Raw genomic sequence first — 25,363 nt, forward strand, 5'->3', positions numbered from 1 at the left:
TTGATCATGTTTATATTTGGTTTATCTAACATGGTGTGTTTGCAAGAAGAAGATCAAAGATGACAAGCGAAATGATGGACTACACTTCACGTGACTCTTCTTATGTATCATATAAACAACAAAGAGATGAGGACTCTCCTGACATAGTAGATACCTTGAGAAGTTTAAAGGCAGAGATCATAAGTTGTAAGGTGGATAATGAAAGAATTTCACAGGAAATAATTTCCAGGGCACATGAAAAGCAAGGAGAGGTCAATGCAATGATCCTTCATAGCTTATCATATTTACAGAGACAGGGATAACCACATATCAGTTATGGACAAGAGGAAAGGACAAATGGGGCATATGGTAGCAAGTTTCATGGAGGACACATGATGGACAGGGATGACACAGTCAAAGGTGGTAGATGGATGGATACACCTAACATGAGAGGTAGAGGTTATGGGTTCTATTCCAGTTATGGATTATAGAGACAACATGGTCAACATCTTTATCATCCTTACAGGAGGAGTGAGAAGCAATATTTGTTTGAAGAGTTCAAGAAAGCTAAGCCTCCTACCTTTGATGGAGAGTTAAGAAACCGGAATATGCATAAGCGTGGCTACTTGGGATGAAGAAGTTCTTCGAGTTGCACGATTACACAAAGAATATGAAATATAGGATAGCCATTTTCAGTCTCAAGGGAAAAGCGAACATCCGGTCGGAACATATGAAGCATGTTAGAGGCATCAAGACAGAGGAGTTGAGTTGGCATGAATTCAAAAGACTCTTCAAAAAGAAGTACTTGTCCAAGAGATATTATGATGACAAGGTTAAGGATTTCTGCGAGTTGAATATGGGGTCTATGACAGATGAAGAGTAGATGACTATGTTTCTAGATTTATTGAGGTGTGTACCATATCTTAAGGATGAGAAGACGAAGGTTCAAAGATTCATTAGTGGTTTTCCATTAGCCTTTAAGGATCAGATTGAGTATGATGATCATCGAACATTGGAGGAAGTAATTGGGAATTTGAAGCATTGTTATGAGAAGTGTAGGCGTAAGTAAAAGCCCAAGTAGGGTTGAAAATATAATGAAAATACTAAGGGAAATTGGGGTAAGAAGTGAGGAAGACCATAGGATACAGGTAACAAGGATATTACAATGTCGTACAAGAAATTCAATACAGTTGACAGAGGACAAAGGTTTCAGTATGAGTAGGAGAACAAGGGTGATGACAGGAAGCCTTTGCAGTGTTGGACTCGTGTCAAAGATCATCACAAAAGAGATTGTCCAAAACACTAGGGTGGAAGACCTTATATTTACAGTGCTCAGGAGGCACAAAAAATTGGGAATGTTGGACAAAGTATTCCATAGATTTATGCAACATTGGATGATAGGTAGGTTGATCATCAAGCATCTATTATCGAGATGGAAGGTAAGCTTTGTGATCAAGTTGTTTCTATTTTGATTGCTATTGGATCTAATTATAGTTTTGTTAGTCCTAACCTAGTGAATAAGTGTGGCTTGAATAAAGAAGTGCATGCAGAATCTTGGTTGGTGCAGTTGGCTACAGGGACCAAGAAGAGAGTTCATCATTGGTTGAGATCTTGTGCATTTGAGTTGAATGGTATGCCTACATTAACACATATGAATGTGCTTCCATTGGGATCATAGAAAATGATTTTGTGCATGGATTGGTTGTACCTTCATAGGACTAAAGTGGACTACTATGATAAAACTATTGAGTACTTGGATTACGATGGAGAAGGGAGAATATTAAAAGGAAAGAAGAAGCCCACATCAATGAGAATAGTTACAACTATGCAGGAAAAGAGCAGTAGCAAGAAAGGATGTGCATTTTTTGTAGCTCATATTTCCAGTGACAAAGGAAAGGATGTTGAGGATGATGAATTTTTGAAGAGGTATATGATATTGCAGTAGTTTCGGGATCTGTTCCCTACAGAGATTCTAGAGTTGCCTCCTCACAGGAAAGTGGACGTTTCTATTGAATTGACGCCGAGAGAAACACCAACATCGAAGGCACCATACAAGATGAGCACTCCATAGTTGGTCGAATTGAAGTTGCAACTTAAGGAAATGCTTAATAAGGGATACATAAAGCCAAGTGTGTTGCCTTGGGGTGCACCAATGTTGTTTGTGAAGAAGAAGGATGTTACTCTCAGGTTGTGCAATGATTATAGGAAATTGAACAAGGTGGAAATCAATAACAGGTATCCTTTGCCATAGATTGATGATATTTTTGATCATTTGAAGGAACATCAATGTTCTCGAATATTGAGTACTTGAGATCAGGATATTATTAGGTATGCATCAAAGAAGAGGACATCTACAAAATCGCATTTCATACCTGGTATGGGTTATGATTTTGTCGTATTTCCTTTTGGTCTTACTAATGCTCCAGCTACTTTCATGTATTTGACTAATAGTGTGTTGTGTCCTTATCTGGACAATTTTGTGATAGTATTCATTGATGACATACTGATATATTCTAAGAATGAGGAAGAGCATGTAGAACTCAAGGCAAAAATGTTAAGATTGTTGAGAGAGCATCAATTGTGTGCCAAGCTTAGTAAGTGCAGTTTCTTTCAGACATAAGTTCATTACTTAGGACATGTTTTTTCCAAGGTATAGCAGTGGACGCAGAAAAGATCAAAGCTATCATGGAATGGGAAGCTCCTAGGATTGTGGGTGAGGTCAGATCATTCATGTGATTAACAAGTTACTACAGGAGGTTCATCATGAAATTCTCATGGATTGCCTATCTTATTACATCTTTGTAGTGAAAATGGAAGAAGTTTGAATGGATTGAGGAGTATGCAACTAGTTTCGAGTAGTTGAAGCGCTTTCTTACAAATGGTTTGATTTTGAAGATTACAGATCCTGGCAAAGTGTTTGTGGTATGTAAAAATTCTTGGAAGAGTGTACTTGGTGGAGTCTTGATGTAGGAAGGAAAAGTGGTATGCTATGAGTCAAGGAAGTTGAATGAGCATGAGAAAAACTTTGTGACTCACGATCTCGAGTTGGCAATTATCATTAATGCGTTGAAGATGTGGATACATTATTTTCTTGGTAAGAGGTTTGTCTTGATGAGTGACCACAGTGGGCTGAGGTATTTGTTTGACCGACCTAATCTGAATGCCAAGCAAGGTCTATGGTCGGCTACTGTCAATGAGTTTGACCTTGAGATTAGGTATATTAAGGGCAAGGAGAACATGTTTGTAGATGCTCTTAGTAGAAGAGTGCAGGTGAATCATATTGCGGCAATGAGTTCTTATGAGACAGATTTATAGGAGTGGATCTTGCAGGCAGGGCAACATGATGATAGGTATTAGTAGCTGAAGTAAAAGTTACAACAATAGGGTGAAGGTGATAGGGATGAGGAGTATCACCTCACGACATATGGCTTGGTCAGATTCAGGAATCAGATTTATGTGTTGGACAACAATGAGATCAAGAAGCTTATATTGAGGGAGTTACATGTCAAGTCGTATTCAGGTCACCCTGGATATCAGAAGACATTGACAACAATTAATAAATTTTATTATTGGTCGAACTTGAAGAAAGAGATGGTTGAGTTTGTTGTGAGATGTTTGCACTGTTAGAAGGTAAAATAAGAGTGTAAGCATATAGGTGGTCTATTATAGCTGATTCTGATTCGAGAGTGGAAATGGGAGGTCATTTCCATGGATTTCATTCCAGATTTTCCGAGGACATCGAAACATCATGATTTTATTATGGTTGTGGTTGACAAGTTAAGTAACGTAGCTCACTTCACTGTAGTTAAGTCTACAAATTTAGCTAGCGAGGTAGCTTATATTTTCATCAGGGAGATAGTAAGGTTGCATGGTGTTCCTAAGAAGATCATATTAGACAAAGATGCCAAGTTCACTTCCAGGTTTTGGAAGGAGTTGTTTGTAGTTTTGGGGACAAAATTGGTTTTCGGTACAACTTATCATCCGCAAATAGATGGGAAGACATAGAGGGTTAACAATATTCTTGAGGATATGTTGAGGATGTACAACATGCATCAACAAATAAATTGGGAATAGTATCTTCCATTGGTTGAGTTTACTTATAATAATGGGTATCAAGAATCCTTGAAGATGAGTCCATTTGAGGCACTTTATGGGCGGAGTTGTAATACTCTATCAACTCGAGTGATCTAGTGAACTAGACATTCATTGGACTCGATCTTTCGGCTGAGATAGAATAGGAAATGTAGGTTATCAAAAGGAATTTAAAGGAAACACAAAACATGTATAAGAGTTATGCAGATGAACACAAGGTATTTAAGGAGTTTCAGGTTGGGGAACATGTGTACTTACGCATCAATCCCAAGAAGAGCTCCTTGAGGATTGGGTCACATGTCAAATTGGCACCTCAGTATTGCGGGACTTTTGAGATCCTTAAGAGTAGTGGACCAGTGTCCTATAGACTTGCACTGCCTCTGACAGTGAAAGTCCATAATGTTTTCCACGTTTCATTGCTTAAGAAGTATGTTTAGGATGTTGATCATGTGATTGACTGGTCTATATTGCAAATGGAACTAGAGGAAGAATTCTAGCCATAACCACAATGCATATTGCAGCGGAAAAAACTCATGCTTCGAAACAGAGCAATCGAGCAGGTTAAAGTGCAATGGAAGCACTTTGGGCCTGATGAAGCTACATGGGAGATGGAGGACCAGATGTGGGATTTATATCCTTCATTATTTGTTGGTTTAAGCAAATGAATTTTTATATGTATATGTATATGGATGTTGTTGTAAATTCCACAATGAGTTGTGTTATAAAGCTAGAATAAGCGGTATGATTGTCATTTTTGTTATGTTGGTCATGGTTTGTAGTAGTTGATCATTGTAAATACTGCATCGAGCTATGTTATGAAGATCCATGGGTAGTATGTGTTGTTTTAAGTGGTTTGCTGGTAATAGGTGTCATAGAACACTGAGGACGGTGTTCCCCCAAGGGGGATGGATTTGTAACAACCCCTAGTTGATTTTCTATGTAAATAAAATAAGACCAAGGTCATGGGACACGTATTCCAAGCTTAATATTGGGAAAAAATAGTGATGGGTACTACTTGTGATTAATTTATGGCTATGCAAATTGGCAAAGGCAAAGTGGCAATAATTGACATTTTGTTTATAAAATAATAGGAGAAAAGGAAGGCGAAGAGACACAAATTTGCATGAGAGGGAAATTGAAGGAAAAATGAAGGAAAATGAAGAAAATAGAGGTCTCAATGATAAAAAGGCTTATGAGGATTAGTTCACAACCTTTTTTGTCATTTTAGTTTTGGAGCTCTCTTCCATTCTCTCATACTTTTGCACACTTAGAGAAATCTAGAGCATTATTTGAGCATGCTTGGAGCACTTTACCATTCACTTGGATTGGAGAAAGAAAGAAAAGGAAAGTAGGAAAGCACAAGGGAACAATTGGATCAACGACTACAATTGGATTGATTTGCAGGTAATAGGTTGCACGAATGATTTCCTTGCCGATTTATGATGCATGATATATGCATGTGATTTTCTGATTATGTGTTGTCATTGGCACATAAGATTGTTGTTTTAGCCTTGCCTTTCCATTTCCTGGATAGTCATGGTGTTGTGGGTTTTTATTTCCACTTGATTGTTTTCTAATTGGTGCTCATGTTTCTTATGGTTGTGGGTTGGAACAAATGCTCTCGAAGCCCTTGAACAACTTGGGTTGAGTTACTAGTCCTAGAGCCTAGGTTGGGAAAAATGCTCTGGAGCCCTTGGTGGGTTGAGTTACTAGTCCCTAGAGCCGGGTTGGATAAATTCTCTAGAGCCTTGTAAGGTTGCGGGTTAAGTTACTAGTTCCTAGAGCCCTCGACAACTTAGGTAAATATCGATATGGTTCATATTAGTGATGTCTGACTGTAGAGGTGGAATCATTGTGGTTGAGGATTGAGGTGGTTTGGGATCTATAGCCTTGGTTTGGTTTTTTCTTAGTTTATTCCATGAGATCCCACATTCATGCTTAGAATATGGCGTGGGGGTGATTGGTTGAAAGAGAGATTTGGTTCAACCCAATCTATGGTAGGGTGGTACATGGAAGTCCCCGACTTGGATGGTATTTTCATATATTAATAAGAGTTATTCTTCTATTGTGATTCACGTATACTTGTGGTGATTGTATTGGTGATATTATAGTTGAGTTTCCATGATTCCTATGTTGGTTATTTTTTTGGTTATATGTTGATTATATGAGGTGTAGCATTTGTGGCTCTTGTAATGAATTGTTTAGTTATTGATTGGTTGATGAATGTATGGACTAATAAGTGTTGTTGTAGCTATGTCGAGAGGGCATAGAGATTTCTTCATGATTCCATGGTGAGCTTAATGAATTAGTGAACATATATGTATTTATAACCTACATGTAATATGTACACAAAATGTTTGTATAAATGAGTAATTTGGACCTCCAACTTCCCAGGCTTGTAACTTTGGCATATAATCTTCATTTGGCTATCATCATTCCTTGTTTCGAAGATATCCACGAGGAGGTTGAGTAAAAAGTACAATCAGTAACTTTTCCAGTCTCTTCGTTTTCCTTGAAAATGTCGTTTAGGCCCTCAAAATTTTAAAACCCAAAAAATTGCCAAAAATAGAAAGTTTTGTTAAATTTAGGGAAATGAAATTGAAAATAAATAATGTTGGGTCAAGTTAGACTAATAATAGTGTGATCATGTGTCATTGAGTGTTTGTAGTCCGCTTTGGACATGTGGACCCAATTTTCCATAAGTGCATCTTGGAAATTGGGTCTCGCATAGTAACTTCTATCTCGTGTTTACCTTGGTGAGCAGGTTAAAGTGGGTAAATATGGGGTGAGGTGGTTACAAATGGCTCCATGTGCATTAGAGTTCCCAAGGTTGTGATCTTTGATGTGGGTGGTCATGAAATCATACCATCCAACTTGTTTGTGTTTCCCTTCTTATACTTGATTACTAAATGAAACTATTGTAAAAACCCCATCCACTTGTAATTCGTGGTTTGTTGTAGTTTACTCTAGGCCTGCAAATACTGTAGTGGCCGATGATATACGTGGATTACTATCTCCTTTACCGTCAGATAGTGTTTCCATTTCTTCCTAAGTTTCACCAGGGCATAGAGCTCTTGGTCATAAGTAGGTAGTTAAGAACTACCTCATAAATACTTGAGAATGATAACATATAGGCCTTCCTCCCTACAACAAGACCACTCCCATAGCATACCCACTCACATCTATCTCCACTTCTAAGGGTTTCTACAAGTTCAATAAGGCCAAAACTAGTGCTTGAATGCTTTTCTTCTTTAAGTCCTCAAAGGCCATCTGCTGAACATTTCCTTACCAAAAAATCTTGCCACTCATTGTTATGGTGCAGAGTGGTGCTACTACTCCTGAAAATGAGACTACAAATTTCCTAAAGTATTGTGTTTCCCCACATAAACTCCTAACCTCTTAAACATTAGTAGGCACTAGCCACTTCAATATGGCCTCCATATTGGAATAATTTATCTTCAACTTTCCTCCACTTATCACATACCTCAGATACACCAAATATTGTTATGCAAACTCACACTTCTTGAGATTTGATCATGCTTCTTTAATATGTTTAGCACCTACATCAAATGTGATATGTGCTCTTGCCAAGTAGTAATATATACCAACATATCATCTAAATAAACAAGAACAAATGAATCTATAAAAGGGCATAGTATATCATTCATTAACCTTATAAGCATAGTTGGTGCATTACATAAACCAAACAACACGAGTAACCACTCATATAAACCTTGTTTGGTTTTGAAGGATGAATTTTAATTATATTCTTCTTTGACCTGAACATGGTGATATCCAAATATTAAGTTTAGCTTGGTGAAGTATTTGGCTTGTTGCAATTGATCCAACATGTCATGTATCCTAGGCAGGGGTACACGTTCTTTAGCGTAATTTTGTTCAACACATTGTAATTAATACACATCCACCAAATCCCATTCTTCTTGAGCACAATGATGATGGGTGGTTCACATGGTAAGGTACTCGGTCGAATGACCCCCTGTTCTAGTAGTTGTTGCAACTGCTTCTTCACCTCACTTGCTTCTATAATGAATTTCCTCTACAACCCAATGTTTGGATATGGGGAGTATCATAGTAGTTGGATCTCATGCTCCACTTCCCTCTTGGCCGGTACCCCTTTAAGCTCCCAGAATACATCCTTGTATGTATGTAGAAACTATTCTAGTTGTTTTTCTTGTTTCTTAGTATACCCCTCCAGGGATGAGTTTGCTCTCACTAACTCTTCTACAAAGTTATTTTCACTTAAAAGAAATAAAACATACTTCTTGCTATAACTGATGATATTTTTGGCTTGGTTGGCACTTACCAACAAAATTTTGGAATTTCCCTTGTGTGTGTTGATGGTGAAGGATTTTCCATCATTGATGAGGCGGTACTGGTTGGCTCTCTGCATGAATATTGCATCCCACATGTGCATATAAGGACTTCTAAACAATACTCCACATACGTCAAAGGGAACTATATCTAGTTCTACTTCATCAATAAAATCAACACTAGAAGCAAACATAATATTGCATTGTTTACTTACCTTGATTTATGCGCATCCTTATTCATCCAACCTAATGGATATGGGCCTAGATGATCACAAACTTCCAATCACAATTTTTTGACGAGCGTTGTTCCAATGAGATTTTCCTATTATTTTAAGTTGAACAAAGCATTAATCTTTGTCTTCTTGACCTATATCTTTATATGGAAGAGTATGGTATTTTTGTTCTCTCCCTATTGTTGAAGGATACTCAAATTCACCTCCTTATGCACTAATGTACAAAAAATCTTCTCACCACATCTAAGCTACTTTCAACCTGGTTTCTTGAATTAGTGGCCATGAAGTTCTTCTTCTTTACATCTTTCTTTTTATTCTTCAGGTTAAGCTTTGGATGCAACTTCCAACACTTCTCCTCTATATGAATGCCAATGTCATAGTGGTTGCAGTGGTTGTTGGGATCTTTTCACTAACGGGTGGTGGTTTTTGTAATTTTATCTTTACCCCCTTTCCACTTCTTCTTCCCCTCCATAGAAGCATCAAGATGCTCCTTGTGATTCAACCTACTTGATTGTCATTTCTTCTAGTCTATGTTCTCTAGGTATTATTCATGTACACAAGCCTTGTTCACTGATCTAAGTTTTAACAACATCACTTGCTTCCAAAAATACCTATGTATACCCCCTATTTATACTTGAGGAATATTCCTAGGTTCATTGGGGAGATACCCAACATTATTGCCATCTTTCTAAATTCGATAATGTACTTTCTACATTCTGCCCCTACTTATGCCTAAGGTAAGGTTGCCATATCCATCGGTCCTCTACATACCTGATAGGGTAAAATTGTGACTATATGAGGGCTTTGAAATACTCCCACTTATTCACTATAGGATCTTGTTCCAACCTCAAGGTCTGTATGTGGATTTCCCACCAGGTCAGGGCATGACCCTGTAATTTTAGCTGAGTAAACAAAATCTTATATTCTTTCTCTATATGATGAACATTAAATGAAACTTCTAATTTCTATAACTAATGATTTAGCTTCAGAGTGTCAATATCACCTTTATATGGCTTGATGTCGACCTTTGCTTTGATTTTGAACAGAGATTGTGAATGATTCACAACACTAATACTAGGTCGGTCTTTTTATAGGTTTTTTTCTTAGATTCCCTCTCTGGTTCTTCCTAATTTACTGATTTCCCCTCCAATCTGACCTCTGCATCAAAACCTCTATCTTCTTCAAATAACCTAAGTTTATTGGTCAAAGCCACCATGAAATGGGCTGCATTAATGTTTATATCTATGACTTGTGCTTCCAACTATGAAAACCTCTCCTGTATGACTCATGAGGGTTATTGACATATTTGTCAGCCATGGCTGGGGTTTTATGACTTTTCGCATAGTCGATATAGATCCCCTAAAAATCGTCAAAATATACCAAAATAAACATGTTCTTATACCAATATGGTCTATAAACTACCTTGGATATTCTAATGAACAATTTATCACAAGGATATAATAAAATGGGTTATTGACATATTTGTCAGCCATGGCTGGGGTTTTATGACTTTTCGCATAGTCAATATAGATCCCCTAAAAATCGTCAAAATATACCAAAATAAACATGTTCTTATACCAATATGGTCTATAAACTACCTTGGATATTCTAATGGACAATTTATCACAAGGATATAATAAAATTATACTTAAAAATCCAAAATCTATATTATGTGAATTATTTTTCCTTAGACTTCTAGATTTATTGAGTTACAGTTTCATGCATTCAATATTTAAAATGTGGAAAATATATATCACACAAAAATAAAATCACTCACAACCATAACAACACAAGAAACGGCCATGGGAAACCCTTTCGAGAGAAAACCTAGCTTGAATGTGAGGCTACTTTGCTCTCTTTCTCTTCATGAAAAATAAATTCAACTACAAAGAAGTGAGGTATGTGGTCCGTGGGCTTCTATAATGCATATATAATCTATTGTTTCTCTCTCCCTATCCACTCTTGGTTACTCTGCTCATCTATGGAATAAAATTCACTCCAATCAAATGGAACCCCTTTTCCTCCCAGTGTTTTGGTAATAACACAACTTTATAACTAGTGGTTAGATTTGACTCCTTTAACTCTTACCTAGAGTTACAATATTTACAATTCTAGAGTCTTCTTCATCATGATCACATGGCTAGCCCCTTTGCAACAACCCCAGGTTAAAAGTTCATGTAATAAAGTCAATAAAGACAAAAGAATAAGACCAAGGTCATGGAACACATATTCCAAGCTAAATTTTAGGCAAAACATCCTAGTGGGTGTCACTTTCAATTTATTATAGCTAAGGAAATTGGCAAATGAATTGACAAAGGAAAAGAGGCATTAATTGGCACTTGTTTATGAAAATAAAGGAAAATAGGAGAAAAGGGAGATGAAGGGTCACATATTTGCATGAGAGGGAAATTGAAAGAAAAATAGAGAAAAATGGAGAAAATAGAGGCCTCAATTATAAAAAGGCTTATGAGGATCAATTCACAACTTTTTTTAGTTGAGATTTTGTTGCTTTAGCTTTTGTTAGTTTGGCTTTAGAATTAGTTTCAGAGAGATAAGGGCACCAAGAGGAGAAAGCAAACAAGGAAAGACAAGGAAAGCAAAGGACAAGCAAGGAAGGTTGGATCAAGCAGCTTCAATAGGAGGATTTTGCAGATAACAGGTTACATGTGTGATTTCCTAGTTGAGGTGTGAATGCATGGAACATGCATTTGTTTATTTGGTTCTTTTGTTGTCATTGGCATGGGTTTTTCCTTGTTTAACAATGGTTTCAACCTTGCCTTTCCATTTCCTGATAGTCATGTTGTGATGGGATTCTTTTCTAGTTGAGCTTTGGATTGCCATAAGGTTTTGGAATAAGGTGATGTGGTCTCAGGAAAATTCCCAAGGGTTGGGGGTGGAAGTGGTTTAATCTTTAGTGATCTGGAATTTATCCAGGACAAAGAATTAAAGGTATTACAGACTCATGTGCATGGATGTGCCTATGCTACTTTATGCAATGGATCGATAAGATTGAAAAATACATAGACACTGAGGCAGTTAGAGAAAACATAACAGGAAAACATGTAATACAACAAGTTTAATAAGGAGTTCACCCAATGCTTATGGGCTACGTCTCCTAGTACAGCTTTCATTGGTGGCCTCTCTATTATGTTTTCAAAGCAGAGTTTTTACAACAATGAGCTCAATTTGAGTCTCACTCAACAGATATGAATCAGTATGATTGGAGTACACAGACTCTCCTTACTGGTACTTGACCTTTACTGGTCATGGTAGTATGAGCCCAATCTGAAACTCATACATGACAGGCCTATGCCAAGGAGCTCACTTGAACCTCTCAAGCTTTCTCTGGAGTGCACAGACTCTCTGGCTCTCTCTGGCTCGATGTTGCCTTCAAGTCAGCTCGGCTTTTTCTCTTTGTTCTTTGCTCTTAGCTTTCTTCGTCTAACTAACTCCTCTCTGTGTTGTCTCTGTGTCTCCTCTGCTTTTGTCAGTTCATGGCTTTAAAGCCAGTCTTCTTTCTGTCGGTTCGTTTCCACTTCCCAGTGTTCTAGTTTCCCTGCCTCTGTTCGTTCGAGCTCTCCTGTTCTGCGTCATCATCACTGTGTAATGCTTCACAGGGAGGTGGCCACCTATTCTACAACGGGTGAGTGTGTCAGGTTCCTTGGACACGTTTGAACGGTCGTTATTTCCGTTTGCTTCAAGATGCTCGCGAAACACGAATCTCCTGCCAACTCGTCGTCCACGTCAGACTTCAAATCCCATGTAATATTGCTTTTTGACTTGTCAAATCCGGTCATTTATTGGGACGCGCCTGTGCCGTTGATCTGGGCCCTCCAAATCCTACGGTCGTTGTTCATATCGGGCAGGCAAGTTGCCTGACGTTTACCTGTCCAATGCGGGCGGTTTTCTCTCTCATCCGCCGGACACGTGTCACTCGATGTGTGGCATCGGGTGGGACTCACTCAAAACTGCTTACCGCCTCGAGGCCTTTCGATATCCTGTCAGTCTGTGGAATCTTACGCTACGGAACCGAATGCAATACTTTTCCACATTTCATGGTCATTTCGGGTCTGAGCGCTTCGGGGCTTTCTTTCATTGAGGGGGATGCCTTGCGATACACGATTAGTGCTTTAGCACTAATCATGTATCAGAAAACACCCCCGTTTCTTGATTTGGCCTTCAGTTTTGCTAATTTGTGCTAGTCCGCGTTACCATGTGTCGACGGTCTGCGCACTCGACCGAGGGTCCTCATTGCTCCGTGCTGATCACAATTGCATCCTTCATGAGGATTCCTTCTGATAGCGTGATCTTTCTAAGACTTGACTCTGTTTGGCATAATTTGAAAGGGTTTATGAAAACTTAGAGAGTGTTTAGGATCCAATTCAGATCATTTAGGAAGCCCTCAATAGGTGGGTGGAGGTAGGAAAATTCCTCAAGATAATGGTGAAGAAACTATGAGGCATATTGATATGGAATTATGCAGGAACACAACAAAATACAGATATAAACATAAACACAAAGATGCAATAGAAATTAAACTTCATTTCATTAATATCAAAGAATCAAAATATGCTTACATACATAATGTAAATAAAAGAGCTCACATCCAAGCTTGTTCTGGGCTTGTGATCTCTTGACTAGTTTTGGTGAGATCGCGGTAGCTTGAGGGTTGAGGTGGGTTAATCTCTAGGAAGCCTTGGTTGTTTATGTTTTGAGATTGCACATTCATGTTTGGAATATGGCATGAATATGATTGGTTGAAAGAAATATTTAGTTCAGCCCAATCTATGGTCGGGTGGTACATGGAAGTCCCCGACTTGGTTGGATTTTGCATAGGTTGATAAGAGTTATTTTCCTATTGTAATTTATGAGCACTTTTACTTGTTATTATGATGATTTTATGATTTTTATATCATGTTTATTAATTTTGTTATAAACATGGATTTGTAATGTACTCTAACTATGACTTGTTCAGGTTTTGATAAGTATTTGTTGGTCATTGATGCATGGTCTAACAAGTGTTATTGCAGTTATTGTGAGAGGGAATTAGACCTTATTGGTGATTCTCAGGTAAGTTTTAGACTCTCATAATCAGATAGATATTCATGACTTGTAGCTTACATGTTCACCTTATGTTTGACGAAATGAATGTCATGGTTAGGCCTAGTTAGGTCAAGTTCTTGTTTAAGTTTATTAAGAATAACATTGTCATTAAGTCATTTATCATTCTGGAAAGTCTCAAGAAGTTCTTGACAATGGTCTGGAGGCTGACCTGGAATTATGGCTCGGATCTCAGGACCACACCCTATGAACTGAGGACTTTGGGCTATAACTACACTCTTACAGGCTTGTGCGTGTGGATGGAGGGTCATAACCACACCCTTGTAGGCTTGTGCATGTAGTTGTGGGCCCAGGTCACTGAAAAAGCTATCCACCTCAGGGTTTGGTCACTTGGGGTGGTTCTTTGGCCCCTTAGTGTCTTGTAAGCCATGTAGGGTGTTAATTTGTGGTCAGTAAGTCTCGATTGTTGGCCCCACTTCCATAACTAAAGATTGGAGGTTGCGTCAGGTCATAGGAACTCTTCGTCTCATGTTTACCCTGATAGACTAGTGAAATTGGATAAATGTGGGAGGGGGTGGTTACAGGGTGGTATCAAAGCTTGTTTCAATACTTGGATTGGATGGGCTAAATGTATATGGTGATGCATGCATAATAGGCTAGACATGCATCGTGGTGGTGATTACATAGTTTGTGTCATCATGGTGTTGTTGGTGTTAATACTCAAATTGTCCTAGTAACTGAGGACACCCTAAGACCACATCATTAAGGATCCTAGATCCTCCTCCTCTAGGTGATAAGGGCTGGTCTCCCTTTCACCACAGGGGGTAATCCCTGGTGATAATCAAAATTGAATAGTTGTTGTAGAATAATGTAAATTAAATAGTTTTTCTAATTAACAAATAAGTAGTCTAGAATATTGAATAAAGAGTATTTTAAATAAATAATGATTTTTAGGAAATAGAGGTGGTAAGCATATAACTTGTGAAAACTTATTAAAAATAAAATATCATTATGACTATATTAGTTTTAAATTAATATACCATATTTCTCACAAAACATAAAGGTTAGTAAAAATTAAAAATAAAAATAAAATGAAAAGACAGAAATTAGGAAAAACTAGTTTAAATGCACTTAATAGAAATGTTGTAGTTGAAATAATATGACATCAAGTGTTATTATTATTCATCGTGCAAAAAAACAATTAAATTATTTGATTTAATTTTTCTAAATAGTAAATATTGGAGGAAAACCTAAACCAATTTTAATATGTGAGAGATAAATCAATCTGAGCATGTCAAAGCATTGCTAATCATCATATATTACTAGTAAAATAAAGAAATGAAATATGAAAAATAAATTAGGAGGATTGGTTTTATGGAATTTAAATTTATGTGCATATAAAACCCTAAATAACATGTATTGTTAGAGTATATTTTGCAACAAATAAATTCAAATGTATTTTTAAAAACTTTAAAGAACAAGTATTTAAATATTTAAATCATTATTGCATGTAATATTATTGAATAATCATGTTATATCAATAACTTGCACAATGAAGTAGTAAATAATACCTCACATGAAAATGCACAAAAAGAAAAGAAATAAAGACATAAATATTATTAAATAAAAACCTCACAGTCATAATGAACACCACCACTGTGGCAAGTACATGATGATTTAAAATGAATAAATCTTCATCTCTGATGCACCACCATCCTTCAATCCGTTCAAAAACACTTTTGAAATAAACCCTTACATGTTTTTTAAAATGTCTAGAAGTTCGTTTCATTTTTAGTTCTTGTAACTTCCAAACAAAATTACATTGATAATTATTTTTTTGATTAGCTATAATACATATTCATCATTTAATTGAATTCTCGCTCGAATTCTCCATGTTAAAAATCCTTTGAATAATATTTCTGCATTAAAATAAAAAATAATAATTAATTCTCTAATATTAAACATTCTAATAAACTAAACTAAAAGATAGCCCACCCTTTCATAATATTCTCTTCATTATATTATCTCACGTATATTAAATGAAATTCAATTTTTACTTTAGGTGAGACCCATTAAAATTTTCCCACTATATAAAACAGTAGGTCATAAAATATATATTTAACGTAAACATGTTTTCTAGAAACAGAAGATAGAATCCAAAATATTAACTTTAATAAATTTAATGTCATTTTCCCTTTTAAATGCTTGCATTTCTACAAAATCTGCCATGAAATATCAATGTTCCTCCCATGCTAAGTTGAAACCTACACATTCCTTGTCCAAACATTAGAAACAAAATCTTGATATATATATATATGTATATCTTAAGCTTTTAATCCAAATTTCTATTAAATAAAAATTTCAAATATCACAAACAATATCTAAGGTTATACTAATCTATATATGATATTTTCTATATATATATGATTCCAACCTTATACACACACACACACACACACACATATATAAACCTACATCTATCATATAAACAAGGAGGGCTGCCAAGCAGCAAGTCCTTGCCAATGCAAAAAGTCTTGCGAGAACGGTTCGGGTAGATTCAGTATAGTCTAGATTGGAGTTCGAGCAGATTCACTAGCAAAGGAAGGAGCAGAGAAAATAGCACCAACAGCTCCCCATGAGCAGTACAAAGTTGAATTGGGCAGGCCTTGATCTCATATCAAAGGCAGTTTTCTTTAATGAAGGGAAAGAGAGGGCTGAAAATATTTCACCCATACCAGCATAGGGGGCATCTATAAAGAGGATAGAGATATTTATATATGTAATTATTTCTTTCTTGAAACCAGATGAAAAAGGAAGGTCTCTGATATATGGCCTTCGAAGTAACATAATGTACTTATCTCCTTGGACAGAGTGGCTCGATCTTGGCCAACCCCACCTTCTCTTCAACTTGTCCTGGTTGAATAAACCTAACTTACCGATAGTATATAACCAAGTTGTTGTAAACCTAGCTCTTTTATTATTTTACTTGTGGAGACACCACCTTACCTTTGGCGCCTGATCCCGACCAACATTCAAAAAATAAACTTGATCTCTCTTGGGATGGCCATATGTGTGGAGATGAAATGCCATTGCAACCCATTGTGGTCAATGAGTTGTTTCAGTATTTGGAAATGGACTCTCTTGCTCTGCCAATTGTCTGCAGAGTGATGTTGAAGTCAAAGCTAGAGCAAAATCAAATTGCAATATGTGGTGTGTAGCAAAACCTACTATGACAAATCCAGTCTTGTAGAAGGCTATGAACTATGCATGTTACTTATGCATGGATTACATTTAGTTTTTTTCTGTCTTTTACTACTCTGATAAGAAACCATGGCCAATAAAATAAAGAGCAGTATTATTGCTCAACTTAGTCAACATATATACGATGTGATTCGCTTGGATGTAAACAAACGACTTTTCAAACATGTTGAGATACTTCAAATGAAGAGGCTTGTACATGATATATTCAACCAATTCCAAGACCAGGAAAATAGGCTTCCAGACACAATGAAAGATCGCTTGTAAAGGATACAAGGAGCAACCATACCTGTTACGAACCAGACTTCGGGTTTGTAGGTCCGGGGATAACCTCTGCCCAGATGCAGCTAGAGCTTTGGCTAATTGAATCTCCCCACATTAACGCCATTGGTATATATGGCATGTGTGGGGTTGGAAAAATGACATTGCTCCAAAAAATCTACAAGACTTTCAAGAATAGTAACGTCTTCGATGTTGTAATTTGGGTTACAATTACCTAGTTTCCCATTTCAGAGTTTCAAGATATTGCTCAGAAAATCAAGTTAGAGATTAAAAGCAGTTCCAATGTTGAGGAGGAGACTGTGTTGTCTACCCATCTAAAGACGAAGAAATTTATTCTTATTCTAGATGATTTGTGTAGTAGACTCAATATGAAAGAATTGGGCATGGACTTTGAGAGAGGTAGCAAAGTAGTATTTTCTACGCGGAACGAAGATTTGATTGCAAAAATTAATCCAGAAAATTCACTACAAATACAACCCCTATCATCTGGGAAGTGATGATATCCCCCCTTATCATCCCCATCTCGTCAAACGAGTCCTTTTTGTGTTCTCAGAGAATATCAAGCTCGCGCTCTCCACGACCGATGCCATGTGAGTTCCCATGTTGATTTGGGGTAGCATCGGATGTGCTCTAGCCATAAAAATTGGCGGAGAGGTTAAGGCACATGAGACATCCAATACCCAGAAAGGGTTTTGGCAAATTCTAAACAGTTTGGGAGATATTAAAATAATTAATATTTTTAATGTAGTCCCTAAGTCTAAACTTAGGGAAAATAAAATATTAATGTGAATTAATATAAAACTGTGTTAGAATGGTCCAAAAGGCATGGATCAAGCCAGATCTAATATTAGCCATTGATTAGAGACTTAATCTCGGTCTTTGATTTGTAAACAAGAAAAGTATAAGAGGAGGCTTGAGGGTCACTTGGAGAACACATCGTGTTGATCAAGATTTCGACTTTTTGGAGCTGGGTTCGTTGAGGAAGTCGAGAGAGTGATCAAAGTTGCAGCTGAGGGGCAGTGAATACAGAAGCAAAGAGGCAGAGATATCACTGGGAGGATCAGTGCAGTAGTCGAGAGAGAGGGATGCAAAACTAGCCAGGGGTTCACGCAGAGCCAACTAGGGCTCACACAGAGGCAGCCAAGAGTTGCGTAGTGCCTCGGAGGACCAGTGTTGGCGCAGAGGGCCAGGGGACTGATAAAGTGCCTCAAGAGGCTAACGCAGGCAAAGCTAGAGTGACGTTGGGAAAACACTAGGCCAGAAAGGGCTGATGCAGTCCCTAGAGGTTGACATTGGGGTTTCATGGGGAATATTGGAGCTGTGAAGTTGCCGGAGTGATTATCCGGGGTTTCAACTGGAACATTTGTCTCCGACTGAGAGGTACTACTGCCGAAATTTTTCTCTGTTGGGTGAGCTAGTTTTGGCACCCAGATTTTATTCTGAAACTACTTAATAAATCAAACCCTCAGATAGTTCACCGGTTTTCCCGCATTGGGTTTTCCCGGGGACATTAGTCCAAAAACAATGATGTCACTTGTGTGCTTATTTCTGTTTCCTTCAGTTGATGATCTGTAATGTGTTGAGCATGTACTTGTGTTTATTTTCAAAAAGTAAATGAAGAGTTTCTAACTGTTAGACTTAGAAACTTCAACATGGTATCAGAGCGTGGTTGCAGATCACAGGAGAACTGAGGACATCAACCGAGCAGAGTAGCAACAGTAGAAAACAATTGTCTCGAGTGACAGAAGTTGTTCCTAGCAGAGTAGCAACAAGAAAGGGGTGACACAGTGCCTGCATCATCAAGTTTGAGCTGGAAGAGGATCAGTGCATTGGCAGAGAGGTGCAGTTTCGACCTACACAGTGCCCGGTCATCCTTCTAAGTCAGGAAGGATTGATGCCCGTGGTGAGGAGGTGTGAATACTAATAGTGTCGAGATTGCGCAGAGCCTAGGAGCTTTAACCTTCAGTTTGTTGGGGTTTAGGAGGCTATGGGTAACTTGCAGAGTGGAGCTAGTGGGGTACTGTAGTTAGAACAATACCTAATAGGGCAAGACCAAGGAGGAGGGAGTTGCTACCGAGGATTTCTAGCCAAGAAATTTGGATTAGTGGTGCAACAGTACTAACGATTAGAGTGGGGGCATCTCGACATTGGCAAAAGGGTTTCCAGGAGGGAAATCTAGGCTCGGAGGGAGTCACACCAAGAACTTCCAGGAGGGAAGTAGAGGTGCAGCGAAATGGCAGTGCACAGAGTAAGAGACCAGGACAGACTAGATGGAACCTCAAACTTCGTAGTCTGGAAGGCCAAAATCTTATCCGTTCTAGACATGAATCGTGTCAAGCACTTCGTCTTGAGGACAATAGAGATCCCAGTTGACCTAGCTGATAATGACAAGTACGAGGAGGAAATGGCAAGGGCCAAGAGCATCATCCTTGATGAGGTCAAGGACCATGTAGTACCACATATTTCCGAAAAGGACATGGAAAATGAGATGTGGGAGGCCCTAAAGAAATTGTACTAGCATACTTCTGTGCAGAGAAGGATGTTATTAGAAAATCAGTTGCATTCATACCAGATGCAGAAGGAAGAACATATCGATACCTTCCTTGGTCGATTGAAGGAGATCCGGGATCAGCTGAATTCCATAGGGGCCATGCTGAATCAAGAATTGATGGTGAGAACAACCCTGAACGTAGTCTCTGAAGACTGGGAGGTGTTTGTCCAGAGCATACTGGGCAGGGCGACCCTTCCAAATTGGGAGGAAATGTGGGTGGCTCTTCGCCAAGCAGAGATCAGAAGGCTGAGAAAGGTGGGAAGCAACGTCAAGGGGATCAGAATCAAGAAGGAGGAAGAGGAGGATGTTGCCCTAGAATTCGAGGGAAAGCAGGAAAAATGGAAGAAGAAGGACCTCTCCAAGGTCAAATGATTCCACTATGGAGAACTGGGTCATATGAGAGCCAGTGTCTAAGGAAGAAGAGCAAGGGAGAGGCTTTCGAGACCAAGGCTGTGCCAGCAAGGGCGGAGAAGGAAGTGGAGACAAATGATGACTGTGCCATGAGGGCGCACACACCACTTGAGCAGAACTGGGGAGACATAGAGTTGTAGTTAGACGGACTACATGCAATGAGGGGCAGATCATCGAGGTACCTAGCCTATTGGATTAGACCTTGCTATAGGAGCCCCGAAGAAGAATATTAATACTGGTAGATGTCAGTAGAGGTGAATAAGGATGGAGCGACAGAGGGAGCTATAGTGCAGGATTCCCAGGACAACATGAGGCAACAGTACGTGATGCATGGAGTGGTTAAAGTAGCATAGAGGTCAGAGTGGGAGCACTTGTTAATGATAGAGGGAGTTTCAACTTCGTGGGTGTCTCTAGCCTGATAGAGATGTCAGATTTGGGAGATCAGTTACTTACTTCTCAGTAACTGAGTTGCAGTGCAACAGTTAGTAGTGGTAGTGTTATGGGCAACACGATGCAGTAGGATGAGAGGGAGTTGCCGTACGGATGCAACAGTGGCAGTGGCAGGGCCATGGGTAGTAGTATGAGATGCGACAATGCAAATGACGGCTAGCAGGCCTAGCATCAGCATAGGGACCAATGCCAGATGATCAGAGTGATGCTCAGTGAGGAGTATTGCTAGAGCACAGTGCTCTCTAAGAGGGAGTGTTGATTTGGGGTAGCATCGGATGTGCTCTAGCCACAAAAATTGGTGGAGAGGCTAAGGCACATGAGATATCCAATACCCAGAAAGCATTTGGGCATATTATAAAGAGTTTGGGAGATATTAAAATAATTAATATTTTTAATGGAGTCCCTAAGTCTAAACTTAGGGAAAATAAAATATTAATGTGAATTAATATCAAACTGTGTTAGAATGGTCCAAAATTCATGGATCAAGACAGATCTAATATTAGCCGTTGATTAGGGACTTAATCTCGACTGTTGATTTGTCAACGAGAAAAGTATAAGAGGAGGCTTGAGGGGCACTTGGAGAACACATCATGTTGATCAAGATTTCGACTTTCTGGGGCTGGGTTTGCTGAGGAAGTCAAGAGAGTGATCAGAGTTGCAGCTGAGGGGCAGTGAATACAAAAGCAGAGAGGCGAGATAGCACCGGGAGGATCAACGCAGTAGCCGAGAAAGAGGGATGCAGAACCAGCAAGGGGTTCACGTAGAGCCAGCCAGGGCTCATGCAGAGGCAGCTAGGAGTTGCGCAATTCCTCTAGAGGCTGACGCATGCCAAGCCAGAGTGACGCTGGGCAAACACTGGGTGTGAAAGGGCTGACACAGTCCCTAGAGGCTGACGTTTGGGTTTCATGAGGCAGATTGGAGTCGTGAAGTTGCCGGAGTTATTATCCGGGGTTTCAATTGGAACATCTGTCTCCGACTGAGAGGTACTACTGCCGAGATTTTTCTCTATTGGGTGAGCCGGTTTTGGCACCCAAATTGTATTCTGAAATTGCTTAATAAATCAAACCCTCATATACCTACACCAGTTTTCCCGCATTGGGTTTTCCCAGGGACATTAGTCCAAAAACAATGGTGTCACTTGTGTGCTTGTTTTTGTTTCCTTCAGTTGATGATCTGCAATGTGTTGAGCATGTACTTGTATTTATTTTCATTATTTACATGGTAAATAACTGGATAATTAATAAGAACAAGTAGGAAGAAATAAATTAGAAATTACATGAAGGGTTTCTAACTGTAAGACTTAGAAACTTCAACACCCGTGTTGTTTGGGAAGCGATGATATCCCCCCTTATCATCCCCATCTCGTCAAACGAGTCCCTCCTCTGTTCTCATAGAATATCAATCTTGCACTCTCCACGACTGATGCCATGTGAGTTTCTTGGATAATAGGGGATGCTCAAATTGGACCTAAGGCAGTTTCGCTGGATCCTTCGTCCTTGGGGTTCGAGGTTTTTTATGGCACCCAGACTGGTAACTATACCTTCACTTCCAAAGGGAAGTCCCTTGTCTACAACCAAATATGTCCATACGAAGGCCTTCTCAACTACACCTCTAGAATTATTCATCGAGTGCGTCTCACTGGGATTCTTCCTAACACAAAATTCTACTACAGATGTGGAGACCAATCCTTATCTGCCATAAGTGAAGAGCACGAGTTTGTCACACCACCATCTCCAGGCCCAAATAGCTATCTTACTCGAATAGCAGTTATTGGTGATTTGGGCCTCACATACAATTCATCTAGCACATATGATCATCTTGTTGAAAATGATCTAAGCATGATTCTTATGGTTGGAGATCTAGTCTATGCAAACAACTACCTAACCACAGGTGAAAAAGGAGTACCATGCTATGAATGTGACTTTCTATAAACTCATATCAGAGAGACATACCAACCTCGCTGGGATGCATGGGACAGATTTATGGAGCCATTATTGTCACGCATACCAATGATGGTTCTAGGAGGAAATCATGATATAGAACCTCAAGCGGGAGATCTCACATTTGCATCATATAGCGCCCAGTTTACAGTTGCCAATGAAGAGACTGGATCCAATAATAGCTTGTATTATTCCTTTAATGCTGGAGGGGTACACTTTCTCATGCTTCCATCTTATATAGATTTCAATAGATCCAGTGAACAATATGGTTGGCTCAAGCAAGATCTTGAAAATTTAAACTGTGAACTGACTCCTTGGTTGATTGCATCATGGCATTCTCCTTGGTATAATAGTTACACTAACCATTATCAAGAATTTGAGTGTATGAGAAAACAAATGGAAGACATCCTATATGAATATGGTGTAGACTTGGTGTTCAAAGGCCATGTACATGCATATGAGAGGATGAACAAATTTTATAACTATGTCCTAAACCCATGTGGTCTAGTGTATATCACAGTGGGAGATGGTGGAAACATTGAGAAACTTGCAACAAGGCATGTAGACGAACCTAGAAATTGTCCAAAAAAAATACATAACCAATGAAGCGTGGGACATGTTTTGCAAAATAGCTTTCAAAGACAAGTATGTTCTGAAGGAAATAGAGGATATTGCCTGACAAGTTGCCGACCACTGTAGAGGATTTCCATTAACAATAATTTTAATAGCCACATCAATGATTGGTAACAACCCCTCACACTAATATAATGCTTTTAATTTAATGCATATCTTCACTTTGGATTTCAATTTTTCATTAGCTTACCTTCGTCTTCATAATTAATAAATTCCTAAATAAAAAACGTTCAATAGTCTTCTAATTGCTTTTTAATTGTAATACAAAGTGATACACATAGCCACAGATATAAAGACACTTTTCGATTGTAATACAAAGTGATACACGTAGTCACAGATATAAAGACGATACATGTAGAGCTCTGCAACATAGATAGCTATACATGTGGTGCAACCCTCCCGGAGAGCTTTGCAACATGGAAATGCCTGCATTCCAACATATTGCCATCGAGAGGGCTAGAATCGTCATAGTCCAATTACATAAGGTATTCATTTCTCTGGTTTAAAATCACAAAAGAATCCCTCTAAGTCTTGGAGGGTTAATAACTATATGGTACCATTATGATGATGAATGATTGTTTGTAGAGTGGCGTGTGTGAAGGAAGGAGGATCTAAAGTTTATTATGAGGGTCTCTAGGTTGGAAGTAGAAGGTGAAGGGGTTGAACTCCATTGCAAATGTTTGTGGAGACGACACAGTGGCAGACATGAAGGTGAAGCACATAGAAGTCGTTCACATCACAATAAACAGAAAGTCGTTCACATGGAGAAGGTTAACATAAATTGTTCATTCACAACTTTCAATAGCTTGGTGAAGAGGAGCAACTAAGCCTTGTAAAGAGAAAGCTGGAAGAGTAGAAAGAGGGAATGAATTGTCAACCAACCAATAGCCAGCCTATTCCTATTCTTCAATCGCTAATTCTCCTCCTGGTTGGGGTAGCATGGTGAAGTAAAAAAGGTAGGTCCTTTCATCTATTGGTCCCTATAGGTGTTTTATCATTATTTCTAACTGGTAGGGGTAGTTGTAGTCCTTAGAGTAAGTTCCATGGAAACTTTCTTCAGTCTGTAGAGTTATGATCGACTATTATCTATTTCTATGTCGACTATGCTAGATGCTTATGTATGTGTGCTCACACATACTAATCATGCCTGACAAGTTTCTCTGATCCAGCAATGGAACCTCATAGCTTGTGTATCTCAACATGTCCTGTTGTGAGTCTCATAGGACACTAAATATCAAATAGAATCATTGAATTTGATTGCAAAATGTGTAGTACATTAAATATCAAATAGAAAATAAGCTACTAAATGACAGAGGGGCTAGGGTGAACAAACGATGTTCATTAACAAAATTTTTATCTTCCGCTTTTTTACAGTCCTTGATTTCTGTTTGTGAACATGCAAGGCATATGGGCTTTACACAGTTATGTATGTGAAAGTTTATACTTATCTGGCTACAAGTAAGCGTTGTTTTTTATTGTGCTGTCCCCATCAAGAGTTGTTTTTTATTGTGCTGTCCCCATCAAGAGTTGTTGAACGCCTGGTTTTCCTTGTTGAGACACTGATAACAAATAAAGCAACAAAGGAGCAAAGAGAACGAATAAATCTGGGATTTCAGATATGACCTCTCTTCTTATTTCATGTGTACCCCTCTCTCGGATTGAATTAACAGTGTCTCCACTACGCATCTAAATGAATGCTCATGATACTGGAAACTACCGCTTGTGCTCTACATGCCGATAAATATTTCACATATATAGAATAAATGAATTTATACCTTAGCAATGAATAGCGATCTCGTGACTTTTAGGCAGCGCGAAACATTGAGTGAACCCTTCATCTACTTTATGGATCTTCACCAGACATATCCGTTTATCAGGCTGGCTCTAGCGTAAGCATGCATGACCCACACACTCAACACGCAGGAACGCAAGGAACTCACTACACTCACTAGATGCGAAAGCCATATTTATTAGCATACCCGTCACCATAGCAGAGGCCCGCATGCAGAATAAGAAATAGAGCCTACGCGACACAGGAACAAAAGAAACACACTTATGTATCGCTCAAGGTTGCGACGTTCCCCTTGCATTCATCTAAGGAAGAAATTGCTACAGATCCAAGAAATCCAGTTAAAGAAGAAA

General features: G+C 38.6%; 1 pseudogene; it reads left to right on the forward strand.

Annotated features, from left to right (window-relative positions):
* The first annotated feature begins 1,804 nt into the window (after positions 1–1,804).
* On the forward strand, positions 1,805–23,194 carry LOC149261754 (purple acid phosphatase 23 pseudogene; annotated as a pseudogene).
* The last annotated feature ends 2,169 nt before the right edge of the window (positions 23,195–25,363 follow it).

This window comes from Pinus tabuliformis, chromosome 6 (assembly GCF_031772625.1).
Source record: "Pinus tabuliformis cultivar Carrire ecotype Pingquan chromosome 6, CPIR1, whole genome shotgun sequence".
In the NCBI taxonomy this organism is placed as follows: Eukaryota; Viridiplantae; Streptophyta; class Pinopsida; order Pinales; family Pinaceae; genus Pinus; species Pinus tabuliformis.